The sequence below is a fragment of the Molossus molossus genome, unplaced genomic scaffold (assembly GCF_014108415.1).
Source record: "Molossus molossus isolate mMolMol1 unplaced genomic scaffold, mMolMol1.p scaffold_m16_p_7, whole genome shotgun sequence".
Classification (NCBI taxonomy): Eukaryota; Metazoa; Chordata; class Mammalia; order Chiroptera; family Molossidae; genus Molossus; species Molossus molossus.
Window position 1 is genome coordinate 6,494,434 of NW_023425401.1, and position 24,264 is coordinate 6,518,697.

The following is a 24,264-nucleotide window of genomic DNA, read 5'->3' on the forward strand; positions in this document are numbered from 1 at the left end:
TATTTTAGCCTAACAATTGAAAGCAGAGTGTTTGGAGGTTAAGTTAGGAGATGCGGCTCCACCGTATCTGCAGGAGTTTACCGTCGGCCGTAAGGGGAATGTCAGACTACAGCCATGGCCCGTGTGACTGACGGGAAATGGTAGACTTTCCTCTCTTTCCTACTTTTAGGAAGTAACCTACAACATGCAGACATCAGTGCAGGGCAAGGAGCATGGGACCAGGAGCCTGAACGGTCCAGGCCCAGATCCCACCTTCTCCGTTTGTTAGATATGAAAGTCTCAGCAAGTTATGTGATGCTTTCGAATCTCAGTGTCTCCATCTGTAAAACCTCTAAAGGGTGCCACGCAGTGCTTACCAGGCCTGGCACATGGGGGGGGGGTGCCCAGTAAATGATGGCTTTTGTTAGGGGCCATAAATAGGAAAGTCCGAGTGGTACTTGTCCACCACACCTGGAGAACAGCTTTGAGATCTGCCTTTCAGGGAAACTTGCAGACCAGGAACTTGAGGTCGTGGGGCCTCATGCTTGTCTGATTGTTTTCTTGGTTCCCAAGAAATCTTATAACGCGTCATCAGTAGAATGCATGTTGGGGTTTTTACAGTGAGATAACTAATTCTAAAACCCTTTTCCTAAATAGGAAGGCAGGTATGGCCTGCTTCCTCTGCCTGTCTGTGCACCTGTTGAAGCATTTTATATGTTTTTTTTTTTATTCTCACCCGAGGACATTTTTTCGTTTTTTGTTCAGATAGAGCCGGAGGGAGAGAGAGGAAGAGAGAGAGAGAGAGAGAGAGAGAAAGAAACATCGATGTGAAAGGGACACAATTGATTGGCTGCCACCCGCACGACCCAACCGAAGCACATGCCCTTAGCGGGAACCGAACCCGGGTCTCTCTGGACCGCAGGCCGACGCTCTAACCGCTAAGCCATACCGGCCAGGGCTGTTGAAGCATTTTAAAATCTACCAAAACATTTAAAATCATGGAAGTCACTTGCTTCACGACTAACAGAACTCCCTAACAGTGTTGCATATTTCTGCCAACAGCTCAAATCCTCATAAGAGGCAGGAAAACCACCAGCTTCTCTGTTAGTGCTATTGATGTGTTGAGACTTGTGCCAGGTCCCTTGGGCTAAAAGGAAGCACAGATATTTGGGGGGAAGTCTGATGAATTGAGTCAATAATATCCAACCGCTTGGCTAGAGACATGTAAATTCTTTGTCTAAACTCACAGAAATGACTCTTTGGGGGGCTGGAAAAGGTGGATAAATAATGCAAATGCATTTCCTCATTGAATTTATCTCTGGATGCTATGTGTGTAATTGGTAATCAATACACATTGTTTGCTGGCTTTGTGAAATTGTTTCAAGTTGGGATAAGTCTGTGGTGTTGAAACAGAGGAAAGCTAATTTTCTAATACCGGGATTGACTTTAATCTTATTAGCCAGATGTTCTAGCCATTAGAGCTAACCAGTCAGACTGGGCCACAAACATCTCGGCTGCACAATGCAATTGAACTGTGAACCACATTCTTTAAAGGTCACCATTGGTGTTGGGGACAGAGGCACCTCTTGTCTGCATTTTGGGAGCACAGGTTGGCTCCCCGGTCTCACTTAGATCAGAAAGACTACTGCCCGCCACATATTAACCATCAGGACTCGAGCTCCTTGTGGTTAAAGCCCAGTGTGCTGGTCAATTCCTAGCTCGGGCCAGTTTGGACCCGTGGAAGGGGTTAATCCCTCCAGCAGGCCTCCTGCTGCTGTTTACGAGGCGTGGCTCTTCCGCCCCCGCATTCAGAAAAGTCCACCGCAGCACCCCATTTTGATAACGCTTTTCCTTCTCCATCCTTTTCCGTTTGCAGCTCCATCTATCTGCTGCACCGTCAACCCCGCAGAAGCCAGGATTGACTTGAGCTGATAGTTTCAGAACAGCCTGGAGCTGGGAGATGTGATTATAGTAGAGAATCTCCAGCCCTGAGTCTGCTTAGCTGTGAAATCTGGAGGCCTGTCCTCACAGGAAAAGATTTATAGCCTCTGGCCAAAGAGCACCGTGGCCCCAACGAGCTGCGAGATTTTGATAAGATGCTTAAGGAGGTGGCTGGAGACAGAGCAGAGGAGGTTTCTGAAGGGTGTGAGCCATCTCGAGCCCTCCTGGCTGATCATTGCAAAATGTGTGTGCAGGGAGATCCGAAAATATGTGGTGGGCAAGGTAGAAAGAGAGTTCAGTTGGCTAAGAGGAGAAAATAGGGTGGGGGAAAGCGATTTTGAGAGCGAACTTGGCATCCATTTGGTATTTGTGTCTGTTTTCCTCTTGAAATAGGCTGATGTGTCGGCAAGAAGCTCTGGCTGTTGTCAGAGACGGGAACATCTGTGCCGCTTTGCAGAAAAGTCAGGATCCTAAAGTGTGACTGCCACCCCATCTGTCTCCTCATTAAGGGAGTTGAGCCTCCACTGCTCTGCCCGTGCACCGAGCAGGAAGACGTGGCTTCTGGCTCCGGACTTGGCTTTTGCAGACCACGTGGCAGAACGATTTTCCAGCAGTGGAATCTAAGGCCGTCACACAGTGTGCACACTTGGGGCAGGTCAGCTTTGCTTGCTTGGTTGGAACTAGGAGTGAAAGTTGCCAAGCGAGCAAGGTTATTGTGACGCAGGCATGCAAAAAGAGCCAGCAGGCGGTGTGGCGGATTCTTGGAAACCTTGGCTAGCCACTTCAGTTGATACTAAATGCTGTTGCGATGGCTCTGAAATCTCGATGACAGCAGAATAGGAGTGTAGTCGATGGCTTCAAAGTCCAGTGTGGGTCCGTGTGGTCGCTCTGGGCATCAGCATGGAGCCGGCACATTTGCAGCCTCCCCTACCTGTCTTCCTTCAGCCGGGGCACAGTCACAGGTGTGGCCAGGGGCAAGGAGCCTGGAGCATGTAGTTTGGCCATGTGCCTGTGGGAAGTGCGGCTGGTTTATTGACCCTGTCACAGTCCTCTACGTTCTTCCTGGACAGCCACAGAGCCAGGCTTTGTGAAGCCTGAAGCTTATGCCAGTTCGGGGCTCACTTTAGAAAGTAACACGAAATCAGGGACACGAATGAATGTTGACTGTACTTAAAATGAGGACTGGAAGGGCTTGTCCAGGGAGAAGACCTGCAGGTGAAACTAACTTAGCATCACAGTAAACGTTCCTCCACACCTGACATCCGAGTAGAAAAGGTGGTTTCCCTACTTGCAGCCTAATCCCACGGTTCTTGTGCGTGCCCCACAGAGCACGTCACGGCAGCAGTGTGTGCCTGGCCGGCCCTCACCCCACCCTGCAGAGGAAGCTGCTCCGGCCTTCCTGGGAGCCATTCGGCCCTGCGCAGAGAGCCTGAGGCCGGTCCTGAGCCTTGACCCGGGACCTTCCCTGTTGGACTCTGTGCTGGGAGGGGCTGAGGACAGGGGTGTGGGGCAGATTCAGAGGACTGGCAACCCAGCCATCACTCACTCCATGTTTCTTTACTTTTCCAAACTGAAAATCCCCTCCGTTATAAAGTCAACATGAACAGAGCACATAGCCCAGTGCTGGTGTCAAGATTAGCTGGGATGATGCATCCGAGGAGCTTAGCGTAGTGCCTGGAACTTAGTAAGAGCCTAGTACATGTGGTTTGTCTTTTATGGTCATTCACAACGAGCAAAGATTTATGTTTGAAGACGTTCAGTCTGCATTAGTCATATGTGAAAAAATGAACACGTTCTAATTCTTCGATGACAGGTAGATGCTTAACTTATGGCTCCATACAATGGACTAGTGCAGTAATTATAAATGTTTTATACAAAGAAAAATGCATCTAATAAGTGAAAACAGAATGATATGAAACAGTGTGATCTGAATTATGTAAAAAAATGAGTAAATACAAAAGACACCAAAATTATGAAAGCGTTAGCATTGGCCATCTCCGAATCACAGACATATGGCCAAACTTTATTCTTACCTTTCTAGTTTTCTGCACCTCGCAGATTGCATGTAATTATTTAATAATGATGTGACTGTTCCTTTCTTGTCAATAGCAGGATTGCAGCCTTAACTTTGCCTAATATTTTACTGTTTGGAAAGTGCTGTCACATCACTTTTTGTTTTCAAACAACCCCGAGAAAACAAAAGAGGGGAAAAAATTACATTTTTTTTTTTTATCGTCCTCACCCGAGGACGTTTTTCCATTTTTTTGTTCAGGTAGAGTGGGAGGAAGGGAGAGGAACAGAGAGAGAGAGAGAGAGAGAAAGAGAGAGAGAAACATCGATGTGAAAGGGACACATCGAGTGGCTGCCACCCATACAACCAACCAGGGCCGGGGACAAACTGCAACCGAGGTACGTGCCCTTAGCGGGAACCGAACCCGGGTCTCTCGGGACCGCAGGCCAATGCTCTAACCGCTGAGCCAAACTGGCCAGGGCAAAAAATTACATTTTTAATGAAAAAAGATAAAACCACGTAACCATCAAAAACTTTGAATTTACTGAAGTTCCCAGATAGTGTAGTCACAGAAATCTCCCTCTCCTTCCTCGCGTCCCCCGAAATAATTCCCCTCTTCACCGGGCTCCGTGTCCAAGGTAAAAACACTGCATTCTTTTCAGTTTGCACAGCCTCCTGCTTGCATTTTTAATGACAAGTATTTGACCAGCATTGGCTTGCGTTGTTTTGTCATGGACGTTCTAGGACAGAGCGTGGGGCCCTAGTCTGGTTCTACCAAAAATGCTGTCTGCGTGTCGGCCAAGGTGTCTAGGGAGGCACTTTGGGTCGGAACCTGCCTGCTTCCTGAACAGCTATTCCTATGCTCCCCCCCCTACCCCCCCCTGGAGGGCCTGCTCTTGGGGCTGGGGGCTGGGGTTGCTGGAGGGGTCTCTAGGACCCTGGGGACTACACCTCCTAATCAGATCACCCTGGATGCTCTTCTGCCCTGGCCCACTGATGTTCTGTACCTGGCTTCTGTCTTGTTCCTAGTGCCAGAATTCTTGCCAGAGCAACCCACGGAGAGCTGGGCCCTTGGTTCATACCAGCCCCTCCTTCCTGCCTTCCGACCCTCTACTGCAGAAGCTGAGTTAGCCTCCCACCCCCAGCCGGGACTGACAGGCTTCCTGCGTGACCTGCATGACGACTTCCCTGATTCCCACTACCTGTCTGTACCTGGGAATCGTGTGTGATCCTCGATGCACCCTCTCCACACTGGGCCCTGCCTCTGCTGCTGCTTCTAAGTCTCGTCTGCAGTTGCTGACCTGGCTTCTTGAGCTGACTCTAAGCATCCTTGGTGCAGGCCCAGCTACTGAACTACCGAAGCCGTCTCTCTCTCTCTCTCTCTCTCTCTCTCTCTCTCTCTCTCTCTCTCTCTCTCTCTGCTTGCAGCCTTGCTCAGACAAGGAACTGGGGCCTGGGCAGATCCAGTTCCAGTCCTGGAAGCTCCCATGGGCCTTACCTACTTAATTGCAGTGAACTGGGCCAGGTCATCGGATCCTGCGCTTTGAAAGGACAGTGTGTTTCAAGTTGCTAACTGCTTGAAGGACAGCAGGCTGCCGGCTGCCAGAGGGCTGGAAGTTGGGGGATCAGGGGTGACTTGTGCTGCTCTATACTTAGGGGGAGTCTCTTCTTATCCCAACCTTGATTGTGTTGCACCTTCTACCTGTAACAGTCTCAAGTCTGGGAAAAGCACGCGGAATGGGAGTCTTCATTTCCTCCTCCAGTAGGCAGGGGGGGGGGAAGTGTGGGAGGGGAATGGGTGGTGGGTGACCGAGTGGTAGGTGGCTGGGGCTGCCTAACACACTGCAGCAGGCTGGGTGGCTTAAAGCAACAGACATCTGTTCCCTCACGGTCCAAACGCTCCGAGTGCAAGGCCAAGGTGTTGGCGGGCCTGGCCCCCTGGAAGTCGCTGGGGGAGGTTCCTTCCTTGGTTCTTCCAGCCTCCGGGAGCTCCGGCTTTCCTTGGCTTAGGCAGCAGGTCTCCCTTTCTGCCTCCACATTCACAGGGCCGTCTGCTTTCTGTGTTTCTGTCTTTGCAGAGCATCTTTGTCGTCTTCTCGGGACACCAGTCCTGTTGGATCAGCGTCTACAGTGACCTCATCTTAATTTGATTGCATCCAAGGACCCTCTTTCCAAGTAAGGTGACATTCCTAGAGACTGGGGGCTATGACTTCAATGTGAGTCTTTGGGAAGCACCGTTGAACTCAGAACAGCTAGTTGCGTATGACTCGGTCCTGCTTGCCCCCTCCAGTGGTGTGGCCACCAGCAAGACTGCCGTGGGTCTCGTTCCCTTGGCTGGACGGTGGAGATGATAACCCTCTTAGAGGGTTGCTGGGGAATGAGGAGATGCTTGGGAGAGTGTCTGCCTTGTAGAAAGTGTGGGGGAGGGGTTAGCTATGGGCCAGTCACTTCCAGCCCTTTGATTTCCTAAGCTAGTTGGTGGAGAAATTGAGGAAGTGAAGGAGCCCCCAAGGTAACCCTGTGGCAAACAGAAGCTTAACGCTTTCACTGCCGCGACTGGTGGGCTTCACCTGCACACAGACTTTGCTTCCAAGATTGCTGTCGGCAGTGATTTTGTTCCCATATTTGCTTGATTGAAATCCGTGCTGCTAAGTGAATGTGGAGTAGCCATCTTGGGCATGTTCTAGAAAATCTAGGCCTGAGCTGGGCTGAGCAAATGTGTCCATCTTTTGGGGGTCATCCTCTAAACCTTGTGCACCAGCAGCTCCAGGGGTGCAGCTCATGGTGGTGAATGACTTTGCTGCCAGAATGCCAGGGGGCGGAGCCGGAGCCACTGGGAGGGGCCTCAGGATCCTTCCTGGGGCTGCCCGAGGTTGGGGAGGAGCGAGGTCATGGTGGGAAATAAGAACCCTATTCTGCTGGCTGAATTACTCAATGGCAACGGGATTCGCAAGATTCTAAATCACAGTCCATAGCTTCGGAGACCACTCTACCCCTTTGGTTGTCCAACAGGGTAAACCCTCAGAGTGACTGCACGTCAGATGGCTCTTCCCCACTCTGCTTCCTCTTCGAAGGGTGTGTGGTCGCTTTGCAGCGGCAGCATGTCTGCCTGAGGAAACAGATGCTGCCGTCGAGGGCCCGAGTCCCGCTTAGCTCTAGACTGGAGTCCAGTTGAGGAATTATTTACAGTTAGTGCACTGATTTCTGTGACAAGTCCATTGCAAACCGGAAAATACAGGCTTGAATGTGCGTGCTTGGTTGGTGGTACTAATGCTCCGAAATGCAGACCGTTAGAGAGATTATAGGTTTCATTACGGAATATGCTTTGAACTTAATTTGCATGTGGGTCTATTGATGTTCTGGGAATTTTGTTCTAAGACATGTTGAAGAGGAGCCATGGCTGTTTGGTTTATGAGTTGTTGTAGTGCTACTTATTTTTATTATACTCTGCTCTTTGTTCTTCCCAGAGCAAGTAATTGAGAATTAGTGTTCAGCTTTAAGTGGGATCCATTTACTTTATATTGAGAGTTATTATTACTTTAATTCCTGTTTCTTTTCTCTCAAAGCTCTGAGATGCCTTTTGGAAGACAAACCTTGTCATGTATCTCTGTGTATGAATTATTTCCCAGTTTGATATTAATTATTCCAACCACAGCAGTGAACATTATTGCACAACTTCTTATGTGCCAGGCACTGTGCTAACTGGTTTAGGTCGATGATCATTCTTTTTTCTTTTGATATTTTGTTCAGATAGAGTGGGAGGGAGAGAGAAAGAGAGAAACATGGATGTGAAAGGGACACATCGAGTGGCTGCCACCCACACGACCCAATCAGGGCTGGGGACAAACTGCAACCGAGGTACGCGCCCTCAGCGGGAACCGAACCCGGGTCTCTCTGGACCACAGGCCAACGCTCTAACCGCTGAGCCAAACCGGCCGGGGCGATTATCATTCTTTAATTTCTCTTTTTATAGTAGACTTTTAAGTCGTGTCTGTTAGAAGTCACATTTTCTCATGAGCCTGTGAGGCCTGGGGAGACACACTCGCCAAGGTTACACTGTGTCAGTGGTCGAGTCAGGGTTTGAAGCCAGACCTTCTGGTTTGGGTCCCAGGCTCCTCAGCCCCACGCTCCCGACACCGAGACAAGCGAATGTGTGCGTTGGAGCTGCAGGCGCGGCCCAGGACTTGTGAGTGATTCGAGGAGCGGCTGCGTTTGCAGCTGCTGTGCATTTGAGGTCGGAGGACTGGTTCCCTTCGCGTAATCTCTCTTCTTCAGGTTGATGTCCTGCTGACTTGCACGGGCAGTGGCTGAGGGCGTGGGGAGATATCCCAGAGGGCTCTGGGCTGCAGGAGAAATTAGCATGGAATTAAGAACTCCACAGGCTTCTTCCATCGATCACCTTGAGAATTGGCCCCGTCGTTTTCCAGATGAAAACTGTGGCTCAGAGTCCGTGTTTCAGAACACAGGATGTTACTTGGTTTTGTGTAATAGATGATACGAAGGTGAAATCAGCTTTGATGTCTGGTTTAAAATGTTAAATAATTTTTTTTATTTCAGGAACTTCTCAAGGCCATCAGTATACACGATGTGCATTGCAATGTCCACGCGAAACATAAAAGAGAGAATTAAGTGTTTCTGGAACGTACCAGGCAATTGTTTGCTTGTTTCTTTGTTGTTATGTTGCTCTGGCCGGTAAGGGTGGTTGGAGCACACCCAGGCTGTGCGTGTCGGAGTAGACTTTCCCAGCATTGCGGTGAGGATGACTCTGGTTGTCGGAGAAGAAGACCCAGTCAGTGCCTCGTGGCTTAAACAGTACAGGCTGATGTAAGGGGAAAGGTTAGAGGTATAGTAAGCCGTAGAATTAACTAGTTTGACTCAGCCACCCCGCAGGTCATTCAGGGTTCGGCTTCTCTCTGTTTCTGTCACTGCCAGAGCTGAATTTCGGAGCGTGGCATGGGGCACACTGCCCTTTGCAGCTCAGCAGGGGGATGACTCAGGAATGCAGACAGAAATGCGGTCATGTTTCGGAAGCGTGAATGGGAGCATGGATGCTTGAGAGGCCGACAGTCCTCCTTGGCCAGAGCCTGGGCCGGCCGCTCCTCTCCGCCTGGAGTGAGTCGCTGTTCCCCCGTAACATGTAGATAGTTTCTGCGGTTACCCCCAAACACGGAAGGATTTTCCCGCGGGGTACTCAGAGAGGTTCGTCTGCATGTTTTGGGTTCCCGTGTAACAGTCCCATAGACCTCATAAGATGTCAATACCGGCTGCTCACATTTAAGAAAGTCTTTGACATTTTCTTAGCAAAATGCACGCCATGCGGACAGACCCACGCATGGCTCTGAGATTCCTATCTCCACGTACTGTTACTTCGATACGACACCGTCCCCGTGACGTACGCTGGCCTCTCTTCGTGAACCCTCTCGCATTTCTGCTTGCGGGTTTTCCATCAGTCCTCAGAAAGATGCCGAAGGGCGTTTTACTGCGTGACGGGCCGGGGCTTCAGGCGTCACAGGGACACTCATTTTTGGCCGTGGGGATTGATTTCTTCTGAGAAGTGAGGCCTGCCTTCGGACAACTCGGCTCACCGGGCAGTTGCCCTTTCTGCCACGTTGCCCTGACTGGTGTTTTCTTCCGTTGTTCAGTGTGTGAACTGCTTGCCTGCTGTGCGTGGGTGTGTTTTGCGTGGGTTCTAAGCTGATGGAGACTTTCTTTAGCGACGCCGCCTCCTGGTTTGTCAGTCCGGTCGGGGAGATGAGACGGGCACATCCTCGTTCAAAGGCTACGTGCGAAGGAGGAGGTGAGAGTCCTGTGCGATGAGGGGTCACGTGTCGGTGGAGAAGGTGGAGAAGGGAGACGTCAGACGGAGGAAGCGATAGGAAAAGGGTCAATCACCCAGCTTGGCTAGACCCTAGATGTTGTGAAGCAATGAGAAAAGACACAATATTGGTCGAGTTCCTTCTTTTTCCAGTGATTGCTTGTTGCATAACGGATTACTCCAAAATTCAGTGGCTAAACCAGCCGTGAACTTTGGTTGATCTTTCATCACTTCCGTGGGTCAGGACTCCAGGAGCAGCTTGGCTGGGTGGCTCTGGCTCCGAGTCTCTCGAAGGTTACGGCCAGAGGTCAGCCGGGGCCGCAGTCGTCTTGAAGGCCCGGCCAGGGCTGGAAGTTGGCACCAGAGCGGCTCACGTAGGTGGCTGGTCAGTTGGTACTTGTCCACTTGTCCTTGGACATGCTCGCTGGCCTCCCCAGAAGAGAAGTTTGAAATAGAAACAGTCACGTGGCAGCTGTATCTTTTTTCTGACCTAGCCTTGGCAGACACGTAGCATCAACTCCTAAACCTTCTCGGTGTTAGGCCGGCCGGAGGGGAAGGGGGAATGGGGGTCACTGGATACAGGGCGGATGTCAAAGAAGGGGCACACCCCCTTTTTTAAAACCTCTGCTGTTCTTGAAAACAAATTGACAGAAGCCAAACCAATAGTTGCTTTGCAATGGATTTTCTTTAGTTGTTTTCTCTGCAGTGTTTGCTAATATTAGTTGACATGCTAGATTATTTTGATTGGAAAACTGCAATATAAATGATACCTTAAGTGTATTTTCACCTGCTAAACTAGTTATTTAAAATCAAAATTGGTATCTTGCAGCAGAAACTCACTTCCTACGATATTAGAGCAAACAGAAGTGGCTTGGACTGGTGGGGCACCCAGCACCCCGCAGCACCCAGGACCCCCCCTCCCCCGAGCTCCGGGGACCCGAGAATAGAGCTCCGTCTATAAGCCAGGCCCCGGATCCATCCAGGTCCTTTATGGTTTTCTTTGGGAATTCAGTTCTTTTGGAGAATGCTCCCCTACTCAAGGCTTCAGAATTGCTTTGCAAAATGTATTCTAATCCTAAAAACTATTTTCCGTGTTTTAAACACATGGTTGAGCCGCAAGGCCTGGAATGATGGTTAGTTAGTGTTGTTTCATTCAAAATGTCTGTTTCGTGGGTGGAAGTGGGAGGCGGTTGCGAGTGAGGAAGAGGATTGAAGGGGAACAGAAGTCTCCCCTCTGTGGAGCACCTGCGCGTTAAATGCATACCCGGTGCAGAAACACACACGTGGTGGTCGCAGAGTGCAGGACCTGGGCCTCCGTTTGCTGCGATTCCAGATCCGAAGCCATGGCGGTCAGACCCGCAGCCCTCCCCATCTCCCTGCCGCAGTGGGAGGCCGGGTTCTGAGAAAACAGAATGTGCGTCTTTGCCACGAGTCCTTTTGATCATTACCAGAAGTCACAGGGGAAGTTGTTATGAACCAGATAAGGGGAAATATGCTCATTTGTCATATGAATATCAGTTTTCTCGACGTAACAATCAGCTGCCAAGGTCTCCCCACTCCCCTGTATGCAGGAAGAGACCCTTTCGTACAATAGAGAAATGGGGGGGGGGGGGCGTGTACGTTACTCCTCACTAACACGGTGAACCGGCAAGAGCCAGCGAGATTACATGCTATTGGACGAATGTCGAGGGTGAGACGCATAGAGATGTTGGCTTCTCTCCACCGTCACTTTGCACTTTTATCGCTGCCCCAGCCCCTGACCCACTGGTCCCTGGAAAGGAGAGGACATGGCTGGCTGCAGGGGCTTCTTTCACAAGAAGAAGTGTTGTTGGAGGAAGCCTGGAAGAAGCCAGGAGCTGGCTGCAGGATGCAAGAAAGGAGACTTTACTTATGTATTTATTTTTCTTATGAAGATGTGTATTGGGAAGGAGATTATTGTTCTTCGAATTCATCCATTAGCAATCAGTATTGATTAATGCCTGTGGGGCTTCCCACTGAGAATATCTGTAAGGTAGAATGAGTTGCTACAACTCCGTCATTATTTCTTAAAATGGTTTTCTAGGAGCCAGTAAAATGCCATGCCACTTCCTGTTTCCACTTCCGGTTCCAGCGATTGCAGGTTTTATTATGAAAATGTGGGTGTGGGATTAAAAGCCCCAGCTGTGACTTGGCAGGGTGCCTGGCATGGAGTGTCATCAGTAAACATCAAGTCCCTTCCTCCTCTTACCCTCAGGCATTCTGCACTGACCCCAGCATCTCGGGAGGGAGGGGTCCAAAGTGTTCGAGTAGACAGTTTATAAATAGCATCTTTCAGCTCAGAATCTTTCCACTCGTGTTTTCTTCCATTTGCAGCTTATCTGTTTCTCTCCCGATGTGCAACCCACTGTTTCTTTCTCTACCAAAAATGTCAGGTTGCCTTTGTTTAGGGCTTGGCCAGCAGGCCTAGTGATGAAACCTCATTTCTCTAATTGTATTACTTTTCTGTTGTTGGGAATGGAGAAAGTGATTATTAGAAATCTTGACCATTGCTTAGTCTGTTTTCATCCCTGTGTGCCATTCATTCGTTCGTTCGTTCATTCATTCATTCATTCATTCATTCTAACGTATATTGAGGGCCCACAGTGTAGGGTTGTGTATGTGTTGGGTTGGGGCACAGAGCATGGAGATGACTGTTCCTACGCAGTCAACCCTCTCTCCCTGCCTTTTAGTTGTTCACAGTGTAGTGGAGGGTATAGAGTCAGACATGGAAACAAGCAGGTATATTTCAAAAAAGCATTTACTGAACTCCTGCTGTATGCAAGGAATGGCATATCAGATTTTATGTAGATACCAGGTTTTACTAAGCTTGGGTGTTCATAGATTAGTATAGGAAATGGACACATCTAATTTAGCAAACATTTGGAGAGTTTTCTGTGTGTCAGTCACTAAACTGCTATTGGGAAGTTCAAGTTCACTTTCACGTTAATTGTATGAACTAAGTCCTTTGTGTGCAAAGAAAGCAAAGACCTTTGGAGCTGGTAATTAGAGTGGGAATTGAAGAGCAAGTGGGAAGCAGAACAGTTAAGAGGAGTTAAGGGCTCTGAGTCTGAAGTCAGATATGTTGGGTTTGATCTTGTTCTATTCCTTAATGGCCATGTGACTTTGGGGGCGGGGCAGTTAATTGGCTCTCCAAAATTCAGTTTCGCCACTGGAATTGTGTTTTCTTAAGATGGACAAACCAGTATCTTTCATGCCACATGTTCTTCACACAGTGTCACTGGGACAGTCCCTTCTCTTTGACCTGGAGTAGAATGTTGTGGCCACCTTGACCTGTAGACTAGAGCAGGAGTGGTGGTATGCACCTTGCAAGGGTGGATCATGAAGCGTGCCTGTGTGCCTCCCTCTCGCTCTGTGGTGCTTGTGCTTTGCAAGGAGCCACCATGCTGTGAGGAAGCCCAAGCTGCTCCTGCGGGAATCGTCCAAGTGGGAGGGATCCAGGCCCCTGGTTCACAGGCCTGGCTAAGCTCCCAGCTGACAGCCAGCTGACTGAGCCATCTTCAGGGGGGATTCTGTAGCAAGCCCAGGGTGAGTGGCCCTGGCTGACTCTACCCGAAGCACAGAGCAGCCATGCTCCCCAACCTGGCCAAACTGTAGTTTCGTGAGCAAAATAAATGATTGTTCATGTTGGAAGCCACTAAGCTTTGGGAAAGTTTGTTACACAGCAGTGAGTAACCAGGACATTTGCAGGGAAATGATGCATATAAATCAGCACAAAACTAATGCTTCACCAATGATGGTTCTTTTCATCGTTGTCCCAAGTTGAGAAGATATTTCATGGACATCAACATTTGTTCAAAGTGAGGTCACAACCTAAAGTCCCCTTGGCCCCTGGAGTTCATTGATCCAGTGTTGTCTCTGCATCAGCGTTAGTTTGAGGGTTATTGCGTGATTGATTGATGCTGCTTCTGACTGTTGATGTTCATGGAGCGAGTCAGGTTGGTTAGGAGGAGCACATGCATTTTCATGTGTCTTTTTGGAACAGGAGGCTTTTACTTTAGAAGTTGGGTATAAAGATATTTGCAGAATGTGCTGCAAGGTTTTGAATGGGTAACACAGAAAGGTGCAGTTTAGCAAACTTTAATAAAGTGAGAACACTGCAGGAAGCGGGGGCAGGTTAGACTTGAATAAGTATGTGCCTTGCAGACGGGTCCTGATGCAGCCATTGGTCCCCAACGCAGCAGATAAATTAGGCTGGAATTAGTACATGATATGGACCTTCACAGACAGTTCATTAGCAAGGTCCCATTTCAGTTCCTTTAAAACACGATTCAGTTTACCCAAACTTAATTTACAAATAACTTTTCAGGATAAAAACCAATTTGCAACACCCAGACCCTAGCCCGCAGTTGCGTCAGAGGTTTATACATGCCTGGAACGTTAAATTGGTGCCAGGCGATGCTTCATTGTGTAATTAAACTGTGCAGACAACTCTGTCCCATAATTCTGCATCAGTTTCTCAGCCTCAGTGCTGTTCACATTTCAGGCCAGATAACTTGTTTTGTTGGGGGTTGTTCTCATTGTCAGATGTTAGCAGCATATCTGGTGAATACCATTAGATTTCAGGAGCACCCGCTGTCTAAATCGTGTCCAAAAAAGTCTCTAGACGTTGTCAAGTGGGGGGCAGAGGAGAGTGAGTCACCCCTGTTTGAGAACCACTGATTTTATGTATACATAAATTTCACACACACACACACATTTATATACATACACCAATCATATATATATATATATATATATATATATATATATATATATATATATATAATGTTTTTGAGATTCAGGCATGTATATAAATATAGTTTATCCTTTTACCTGCTGTGTATTGTGTTCATTTTAGACAATATGTTTTATATATTTATGGACACGTAAGTTGTTTCCAATTTTGCCATAAAAAATTATTCCTCCATGAATATTTTGATCCATGTCACCCTGAACATGTATGTGATGATCTTAGACACTGAATAAAAGCCCCCTCGATTTACTCAGCCTTACTCAGCGTCACCAAATTGTACACCACACTGGTTGCATTAGCTTCCACTCCTGTCAGCAGTGTATGCCGTCCTGGTCAAACTCTCACCCACACCGATGTCCTGGGCTCCATCTGAAGGGCGAATGTGGCACCTTATTCCTGTTTCAATGTCCGTTTTCCTGATTGCTAGAGAGTCATCCTAGTTTTAAACCTGGGAGGACCTTTGGGATCTGCTAGTCAACATTTATGTTTTAAAGATGAAAAAAGCAAGACTAAGAATTTGTTTTTAACTTCTTTATTACTTTTACTTTTCTAAGAATAGTTCCCGTCTCATTGCTTGGTCATATTGAATTCAGTATCAAGTCAAATGGAAACCTTTCACATTTGCAATGAAGGCGGGAAATGTATAAATAGAGGGGGAAAATGTTAGTAGCACAGAGGGCCCTTTTGCAGTGTGTGTTGTTTGTTGTTGTTTTTTTTGTTTCACCAGCCACCCTGAGATGATGGCTTTTTACTGCACTGGTTATATTTGGCCGGTGCCCGGACTGGAGAGGGCACTCACGTGTCGGCATGAATGATGGAATGAGCCCTACTATGTAAGAGCAAATGGCAAGGTCGGAGAAGCAGCTTAAAGGGACCCCTGTGAGGCCGGGTGTGCTCCTCTCCTCTGCAGGTTGAGCATGATTTCCTGCTTCTGCCTGTGGCCGAAGTGACCTGGGACTCACTGATAAGGGACATTGTCCTTATTAGGGCGGCTTCCCCGGTGAGTTTTGACCCATGCGTCCGAGGTCAGTCCTCTTAGCCAGCCCCCCACAGGCCAGCTGTTAGGAGCAGTGGAGGCGACCCCGTGGGGCAGAGCAGCCTGGGCAGGGCCCCTGAGGCCGTGGAGCCGGGAGAGGTCCGGCCAGCGTTCCCTGCTGCTGCCTCAGCCGATAGGACGGCCTTCCCGCAGCTCCACGCCCTCCGAGAGGCCAGCATCCCGAGCCCCGTGCGCGCCGGGCGTGGTTTCAGCGCCGCGTGGTCACCGGTGTGGCCGGCAGGAACCACCGCCTCCAAGGACCGCGTTTTCGAGTCTGCGCAGTTCCTTTCGTCAGCACTGGTGCCCGTCGGAGCAACGTGGAAGTGTTTTTGTTTTACTTTTTTTGTTTTGGAGTAATAATTGCAGGCAAGCCAGCTTTGCCAGTCAGACTTGGTGAGCTTATTTTTATGCTAAATGATGCCCACAGTGCATGTTAATATTTTGTCAAGCTGAAAACGATTTCCTGCTGAAAGAGACTCTGTTTATAGGCCTTTAAAAGTTGCCACATGCAGGAGCCATAAAGTCCATTCATGGGTTCATTTCTTTTGTGATTCGTGTTCTGCGTAGGCGGCTGCTGGTGACGCCGGCTCAGTGGCTGGACCTGTAGAGGGATGACAGGGGGCCAGGCCTTTGGAGCTCGTCAAGTGGGGACACAGACATGCAAACAGTCACTGTGAAAGGAGAGGTGCTGTGATGTGGGGCAGAGAGGAAGAACTGAATAACCACTTTGGGGAATTTTCAAGTTTCTCCAAAGTAAGAACAGTTCTGCTGTGTTCTGAATACTGCAAGGGAGTATGACCAGGCTGGGGGCAGGGTAGCGCTGAGGGTGGGGGCAGGTGAGGAGGGGAGGTGGCTGCAGGCAGAGGGCATGGTAGGTACAAAGGCTGGGAGGCGTCAGAAAGCCTGGCTTTTTTTTGAAGAACTGGTAGTTATTATTAATTCGTGTTATTGTTTGGTCTGCATCTATCAACAGCGCCCATACCCTACTTGTGGGAATGATTCATTCAGATAAAATCCCATTGTCACCCCAAATTGTGCCTTTGAACACAAGCACTTCAGTTCCCCAGCTGGTGACCCCCATTACCAATGCTCCGTAGATCCGGTCACAGTGACTTCTCTCCAGGGAATGTTTGCTCAGCAAATGCCTTTTTCCAGCCAATTTCACACTTTTAGTGAGGACTCCTGATTATGTGCCCGTTCACATTTTATTCTGAAAAGATTAAAAAAAAGCAAAAAAGAAGGAAAGAAATTTGAGCCAAGCAATAGCTGATTTTTAAAATTATGTGTGTGTGTGTGTGTATTTTTTTTTCCATTAAATAACAGTTATCCAGCTAAAAACCTCAGTCTATTTAGATACACATTTAAAGTCAACCTTGCAGACCCCAAAGAAAACTATAGGGAACAAATACCGAGGAATCTTTAGGTACTGGAATATGGCACCTCCTTCTGTTCATACTGAAATCAGGGTCGTTGCTACATTTCACAGAGAAGCGAGGTCTCCTCACTGCTTCTGATTCTGGGCCCTACAGGTGGGGAGTGATTGAAGGATGTCTTAGATACAAGAGAATCCTACGGAAGCAACCTGAGTGTCTGGGGATCTGTTACTATGTGCTGGATTGTGGGATGCAGAGAAGCATCTGAAGGATACTTTGTTTCCCAGAGATGTCATTACCAGAGGTTAAAAACAAAACAAAAAACCTGGTAACCCTAGGGGTTCCCAAAGCTGAAGGAGTGACGGTAAGTGGGCAACGACGAGCCAAGAGCCCGAAGCACCCATGGTCGCCCTGTTGGCGAGCACACGGGAGCACAGGAGAGACCTGCCCCAGGTGCAGTGGAGTGAAGGTCAAGCAGAGAGGGGTCCTGGTGGAAGGGTGAGGATGGAAGAGACAGCTTCAAACCTTACCATGCGCTCCTTACATTGGGTGAGTTCCTGGACTGATTTGAGGAGAAAACCATTACAATGTTAGGGATTTCTTCCCCCCTCGTCACCTCTTTCCTTTTGCATATTTGTTCTATTAACAGATTTTAATTTTAAGAACAGTTTCTGCAGTTTTCCTTGTTATCGACATCTTGCCTTAATGTGATATACGCCAACAAATTAATGAACCAGTGTTGATACACTATTATTAATTAACGTGCATTGTTCACATAAGGTTCACTCTTTGTGCTGTACAGGGCGGTGACAGTGACCTCTGTCAGGCACCCCCCACTGTGGCATCATACAGAATAGCTTACTGCCCTACAGATGCCCTCTGCTCCACCTGTTCATCTGCCCAGCCTCCAAGCCCCTGGCAACCACTGATCTGCTGAGCTTTCTGCTGTTTCTATAGCTTTGCCTTTTCCAGAATGTCAGAGAGTTGGAATTGAATGATCTGTCACCTTTTCAGACTGGCTTCCTTCACTTAGGAATATGCACGTAGGTCTCACTTGGACTGTTTCTGGCCCCGATAGGTCTAGCAGGATTATTGGATTGCATGGAAAAGCTAAAGGCGTCACTTCATAAGGAAGTACCAGATGGTCTTCCAAGGTGGTGTGCCATTCATTCCTCCTTGCTTTTTAACTTTCCACATGACTTCAGTTTCGGAACAGAATTTAGAGATAATATGTGTAAAAATGCACACTGATTCTGAAATACCTAGACAAGTGTTTTGTGTTTGGTAGGGAACTATGGCAGAAAATCTGACCAACAGTGTCTTAACTGTAAGGACTTTTACATTTATTATTTACTTAACTGCAAGTCTGGGGCAGGTGGCTTCATATTCATGAAGTAGCTCCAGATGTCATCAAAGACCCAAACTCTTTTCCCTCCTTCTGCTCCATAGTAAATAAGTATGTTGGCCTTTTGTTTTTTTGCTTACTTCATAGTCACAAGGTGGCTGCTGTGGCACCAGACATCATGCTCTCACATGCCCAATAGGAAACACAAGGACAGGGAAACACTATCTGCTCACCTCTCACTTTGCCTCTTTCGTCAGAAAAGTGACCTTTAGCAGATTTTCTCTAATGCAGTGGTTCTCAACCTTCCTAATGCCACAACCCTTTAATACAGTTATGGTGACCCCCAACCATAGAACTATTTTTGTTGCTACTTCATAACTGTAATTTTGCTACTGTTATGTCCTAGGTGACCCCTGTGAAAGGGTCATTCCACCCCCAAAGGGGATGCGACCCACAGGTTGAGAACTGCTGCTCTAACGTGTTGTTGGACCCAGATGGGCTATATCGTAACTCTGGCTGCACAGAGGCTAGGAAGTGACAGTTTTGAACTGCTCTAATGTTTGACCAGGCCTTGCTTATTTATCCAGTGACTATTGCAGGAGCAACATGTACTTTTTGGGTAAATGTTCTCAGTTGTCTGGGATATGAAGCCTGGACTGTCCAGTCCTCCAGCCCCAAGTTTCTGAAGATGAGCCTCTTCTGAAGGGGGTCACCGCAGGGGTAGTGGTGGGGGGTAGAGCCAGCCAACTCCGGCCTCTGACTTCTTCCTGGACAGGGACACTTCCAGCTTCTTCCCAGGTGAGGGCTTCCTGTGGATAAGACCTCTGTCCCTAAATTAAGGGCGAAAGCCCCTGGGGTCAGGTGACAGCAGATGTCTGTCTCAATTCTAGGAGTCTGCCTTTTGGCCAGGTTGAGATAAGGCTGTTTATTACTCTGCTCTGAGTGCTTCCCAGAATCCTTAGGATCTCTGCCCCAAAGCTTTCCTGAATGCGCATGTCATGCGAGGGCTGAAGGAAATTGGTTTTGTCTTCTGTCTTGAGGGGGAGGACTTTGCTGTTTGGAAAATGGGGTAAATCTCCCTTGATGATGAGACGGTCTGGAGGCAGGAGGTAAGAAGATGGCGGGCAGCCCGAGTGTTCCCCTAAAAAATGAAAACTCTGATGTTTTGTGGTCTTTTCAAACACAGTTTAATCAAAGGTCCTTGAGGAACTGGAAAGAACCAGTTGGGTGTTTTTCTCTCCTTTTATAGCTCCCTTCCCAGTTTATGTGACATTTTTGGTCTTTTCAGGTGTGCATTTGATATTTGAGGTAGTTACTTTATTTGTGCTAGAAAACATTGTGGGCTTTAAAAGTAGATTCCCGTTAAAAATGTTCTTCCATCAGCATTTATGTCCTGAAGTGATTTTATGAATTGTGGGGAATAGAAAAATACATTTAACAACAACAACAACAACAACAACACGAAAGAGGCGTGTGTTCCCCCAGGGTGATTCTGCTGCGGGGCAAGCTGATGTGGATTTGTTGTTTGTCCGTTTGTTTTGGGGTTTGAAACAACTCCCTTGGCTTCATGATTTGCATAGCACATTGTGGTATCTGCAGATGCCGATCCAGCCCTGATGCCCCCTGATCCTGGGCGGCCGGCTGCCTTTCAGGTCTTATTGCACAGAATTTAGATAAAGGAGCCCTGCTGTGTGGCGGCCGAAGGGTCTTAGTTCTCAGGGAGCCTGTGCTGTCGGATGGCACCCTATTCACAACACACAACTCCCTCAGACTAGGTGCTGTCCCGTTGGCAGTGGGAGATGGTGCCACACCGAATGTGCACCATACGGAATGGCCAGGAAGGGGCACAGCTGGCGCTAAAGCCTTCCTCCAAGCCGGACCCGTGTCCCACCGAATCACTCACCCTGCCCCTCTCCAGTGAATTGGCATTTCTTACATAAATGCAGGGGAAAGAGAACCATACATTTCTGGACCACGTTTTATGGTGCCAATTAATTTGCATATTTTAAAATGTTTCATCCTCACAACTCTAGGGGACAAAGAGTTTTTGCTGCTAGGTGGAGTGGCAGTTACAGGATTGTCCCCATCTGATGTCACAGCAAACTGAGCGTTGTGAGCCTACGAGGCAACGGTCCTTCAAGGACCTGTGAACATCTGTCACCACCGATGGAGCAGTGGTGCCGAGGTAACTCCAGCTCCCCGCTGGCCTCTGTGATCTCACAGAATCCCCCCCAGAGTCCCTCAGCCTCCTCCCGTTAGAGGGCACGGTGCCATGCATTGTCCAAGGCGGTGGAGAATGTTAATCTACTGGAAGAGAAGATAAAAAGTTCACTGGGGCTCATCGTCAAGCGTGCGGGTCCCTCTCCCTACCTGCATTGGGCTGGCATTGGGGCCGAATGTGCTGGAACAGGGTCACTGGAAGGAAACCTCACTGTGCCTCTGGGGTGGGGTCGGGTGGGGTCGGGTGTGAGGGAGGGTCACACACACAGCACAGGCCAGTTCGTCAGGTCTCCTGCAGGACTGCGTCTGGGAGAAACATTGCAGCGCCCTGGTCAAGGTCACCCTTTCTCCCAGTTTCCGAGAGGGGCTAGTGGGCGAAGGGGCGGCGGAGGGGCCCTGGCGGCAGCAGATGTCCACGGGCCTGTGCTGCTGTCACCTGTGTGGCTCCTCCAGGGAGGAGACTCCCCGTCGACTTCCTTCCTTACAGGTTCTCTTTCGTTTCCAGTGTGCAGGGTCCCCATGCCAGGAGGTCAATAGAACAATGGAAACAAAGCAGGAGGTGAACAGGGCTGGGGAAGTGAGGCCCTTCGCGGTTCCTACCTTAGTTTTCTTATCCTGTGACTTCACTTGAGCAGTGAAGAGAGCGTCAGAAAAGAATACGGAGTGATGACCGGGCGCTCGCGTGAAAGGGAGGCACGGAACACGGAGTGATGAGCGGGGCGCTCGCGTGAAAGGGAGACACGGAACACGGAGTGATGACCGGGGCGCTCGCGTGAAAGGGAGACACGGAACATGGAGTGATGACCGGAGCGCTCATGTTAAAGGAAGACTTGGAACATGGAGTGATGTCCGGAGTGTTTACATGAAAGGAAGACTTGGAACATGGAGTGATGACCGGAGCGCTCACGTTAAAGGAAGACATGGAACACGGAGTGATGACCGGAGCACTCGTGTGAAAGGGAGACACGGAACATGGAGTGATGAGCGGGGCGCTCGGGTGAAAGGAAGGCACGGAACACGGAGTGATGACCGGGCGCTCGCTAAAGGACACGGGATGTGACATCAGACACGGTGATGTCCGGAGTGCTCACATGAAGGAAGGCATGGAACATGGAGTGATTTCCGGGGGATGAAAGGAGGACTTGAACAATGGATTGATGACCGGGGCGCTCACGTTACGAAGGCATGGAACATGGAGTGATGTCCGGAGTGTTTACATGAAAGGAGGACTTGGAACATGGAGTGATGACCGGCGCGCTCACGTTAAAGGAAGACTTGGAACATGGAGTGATGACCGGGCGCTCGCGTGAAAGGAAGGCATGGAACATGGAGTGAAGACCCGAGTGCTCACGTTAAAGGACGGCGTGGGCTGAGTTTTCCCGTGGAAGCAGCTGTGGGGCACTAGAGATGGGGGGGGGGAAATTAGAAGGTAACAAAAGTATTAACCTCCTCAATGTTGTGGTGACTAGAACACAGTTCAAGAGCCTTCAATTGCTTTTCATGTATTAGCACCCCTTTAAAAAGGGACCCCGGGGGCTGAGAAAGGGAGTGTTTGCTACTGTCAGGGAGGGGCGGGTTCGCATGAAGGTGAGCTCAGTGAATGCTCACAACAGTTCGAGTGCAGTGTGTATACTTGATCATGCTGATGAAGAAACTGAGGCTCAGAGGGGTTGTGTGGGCTGCCTGGAGGAAAATCACTGGTAACGGACCTGAGGGATCCCACCCGTTTTCATGACCATGCTGCCCGTAACCTCGTTGGTGTGTATGTGCTACCAAGCGGACTGTCTTACAGATGCCTTTTATAGCCATTCCTTCACCCTGAGTTTCTTGATATCTTGATTCAAAATGATCTTGAATCTTCTTTCAATTTTCTCAGGCTTTGATAAGGGAGATTTCCTGTTGTGAGTATGAAGGATTGTAATAAGTATTGTTATGCAAAGGGATAGAAAGGTAAAGAAGAAATGAAATTAAGAAAGTTTATACTGTGACAGGCCATAAAAAGTATTTTGACTTTCTCTTGGGTCGTACATTATTTCTTGTCTTGCTGTATAAGTAAATTAAGTAAAATTCAGTTGATTTATAGATTTTGCAGACATTCTATCCTATTTACTAGAGTTTCAGACTATGGCTAATTTTATATTTTCAGGCAATTTGTGTCTTTCTAATGAAGATTCCTATCTTCAATCTATACCTTTCTGTCTTTCTTAGGGTTCAGCTATCAGATTTAGATCAATGAATGATGACATGATGCAGTAATTTTTTTCCCACTTTTTTCTTATTCAATGAAATCATTTGACACTATGAATTTTCCTCTCCTTACTCCTTTGCCTGAGTCATATAGGATTTCTTAAATAGCATTCTCAGAATAATTAGTTTCTGGCCAACATTTATTGAACACCTGTGATCTTCTAGTGTAAAGAAAAATATATATGTACCTAAAACTTGGAAACAGGCAAATAGGCAAAAGGATGACCATGTGTCCCTTCAAAGTCATAATGGTAATTATTCTCCACCCAAGTATTATCTAATTGTCTATGGCCTATGTGCCTTTCTTTCCATTTTTTAAAAAAAAATTATTTACTATTTACTGTTGGTTAAGATATTTTGCAAGTCTGTAAGGGTAGATGGATACCTATAGAAAATGGCACAGTGCATATGGTCCTTGCCCATTGGAAAAGACAGCCCCTAAAATGTGATTTTTGGTGCCCCGCAGGGCATTAACCAGTTTTGTGTCTACATTAGCAGTCTTATTTCCGTCTTCTTTCTTTCATCGGCTATACATAAATATGCCTCCTCTCCTGTAATCCTTTGACACAATTTTTTCTTGTTGGTTTTCTCATTGAATTAAATACATTTTAATGCATAGTCATTGATTAATTTTATATTTGTATGAGAGGTCATGTTTTTGACGGTTTGAAAATTGCTTGACACCAGGAACACTGTTGGAGGTTTCCCCTATATCGAAGGAAAACCGGAGCTGGGCAGCAGTTGGCCTGTAAGACAGATGTTACTCCGGGACCATTGCAGTAGGGGCAAGGAGGCCTTGGCACAGAACTGGCTTATCTCCAAGCACAACCGGGGGAAGTGGGGATTTAGAGCCACAGTGCAGAGTGTGGGTCTGTGGGTGGACAATTAGGAAGCGGAACCGTCAGCAGTGGGGGATTCTTGCTAAACTGACTGAACAGGATTCTTGCTGAAATCCGGGCAGGGTGATTGCGGATGTCCTGGGGGATGGAGGCCCGAGGAGTTCGGTCAGGTATCTGTCTGCAAGATGATCAGATACCGAGGGGACGGATTCTCTTTAAACTGACTTAGCAGCATTCTTCCTGAGACTGGACTCTGCAAGGGTGGAGACCGACGCTGCTGGCCAGGCCCGGTGGAGCAGGGGGCTCAGAGGAGCCTGGCATGTTTGGTCAGGGAGAGAACTTTGTCACATGCATCATGCCATTTAACCTTCACATGAACCTCTTAGGTGAGCCTTTCGTTGGCGGCGCTGTAGTCAGGATGACACAGAGGCTCAGCAGTGTTCGTGTGACCTGGTACAGACGGACAGACTGTGATGGGGGCACCGAGGTAGCCCAGGTGTGTACGAAGCAAGGTCCGTCACCGATCACACTTCCCCATGCTTCCCTGAAACTCACATGCTTCTCGCCAGGGAGATCAAGTGTGGGACAAAGTGTGACTGAGGCTGACTCACCGCGGTGCACGCAGAGCACAGATAATAACAGGAAGAGATCCACACAGGAAGCAGGCTGAGAGGGGCTACACAGGAG

At 48.5% G+C, this 24,264-nt stretch overlaps 1 protein-coding gene across 4 annotated transcripts in view; it reads left to right on the forward strand.

Annotated features, from left to right (window-relative positions):
* The window catches only part of ELMO1 (engulfment and cell motility 1), a 457,757-nt gene that overhangs the window by 24,012 nt on the left and 409,481 nt on the right, over window positions 1-24,264 (forward strand). For 2 of the 4 annotated variants that reach the window (XM_036247226.1, XM_036247229.1), the window contains exons 1-2: window positions 2,259-2,575; window positions 6,010-6,106. The gene's annotated coding sequence lies outside the window, so the exon portion shown is untranslated. Of the gene's footprint in view, window positions 1-2,258; window positions 2,576-6,009; window positions 6,107-24,264 lie in introns of those variants that run through there. The other 2 variants (XM_036247227.1, XM_036247228.1) reach the window with 1 other exon arrangement.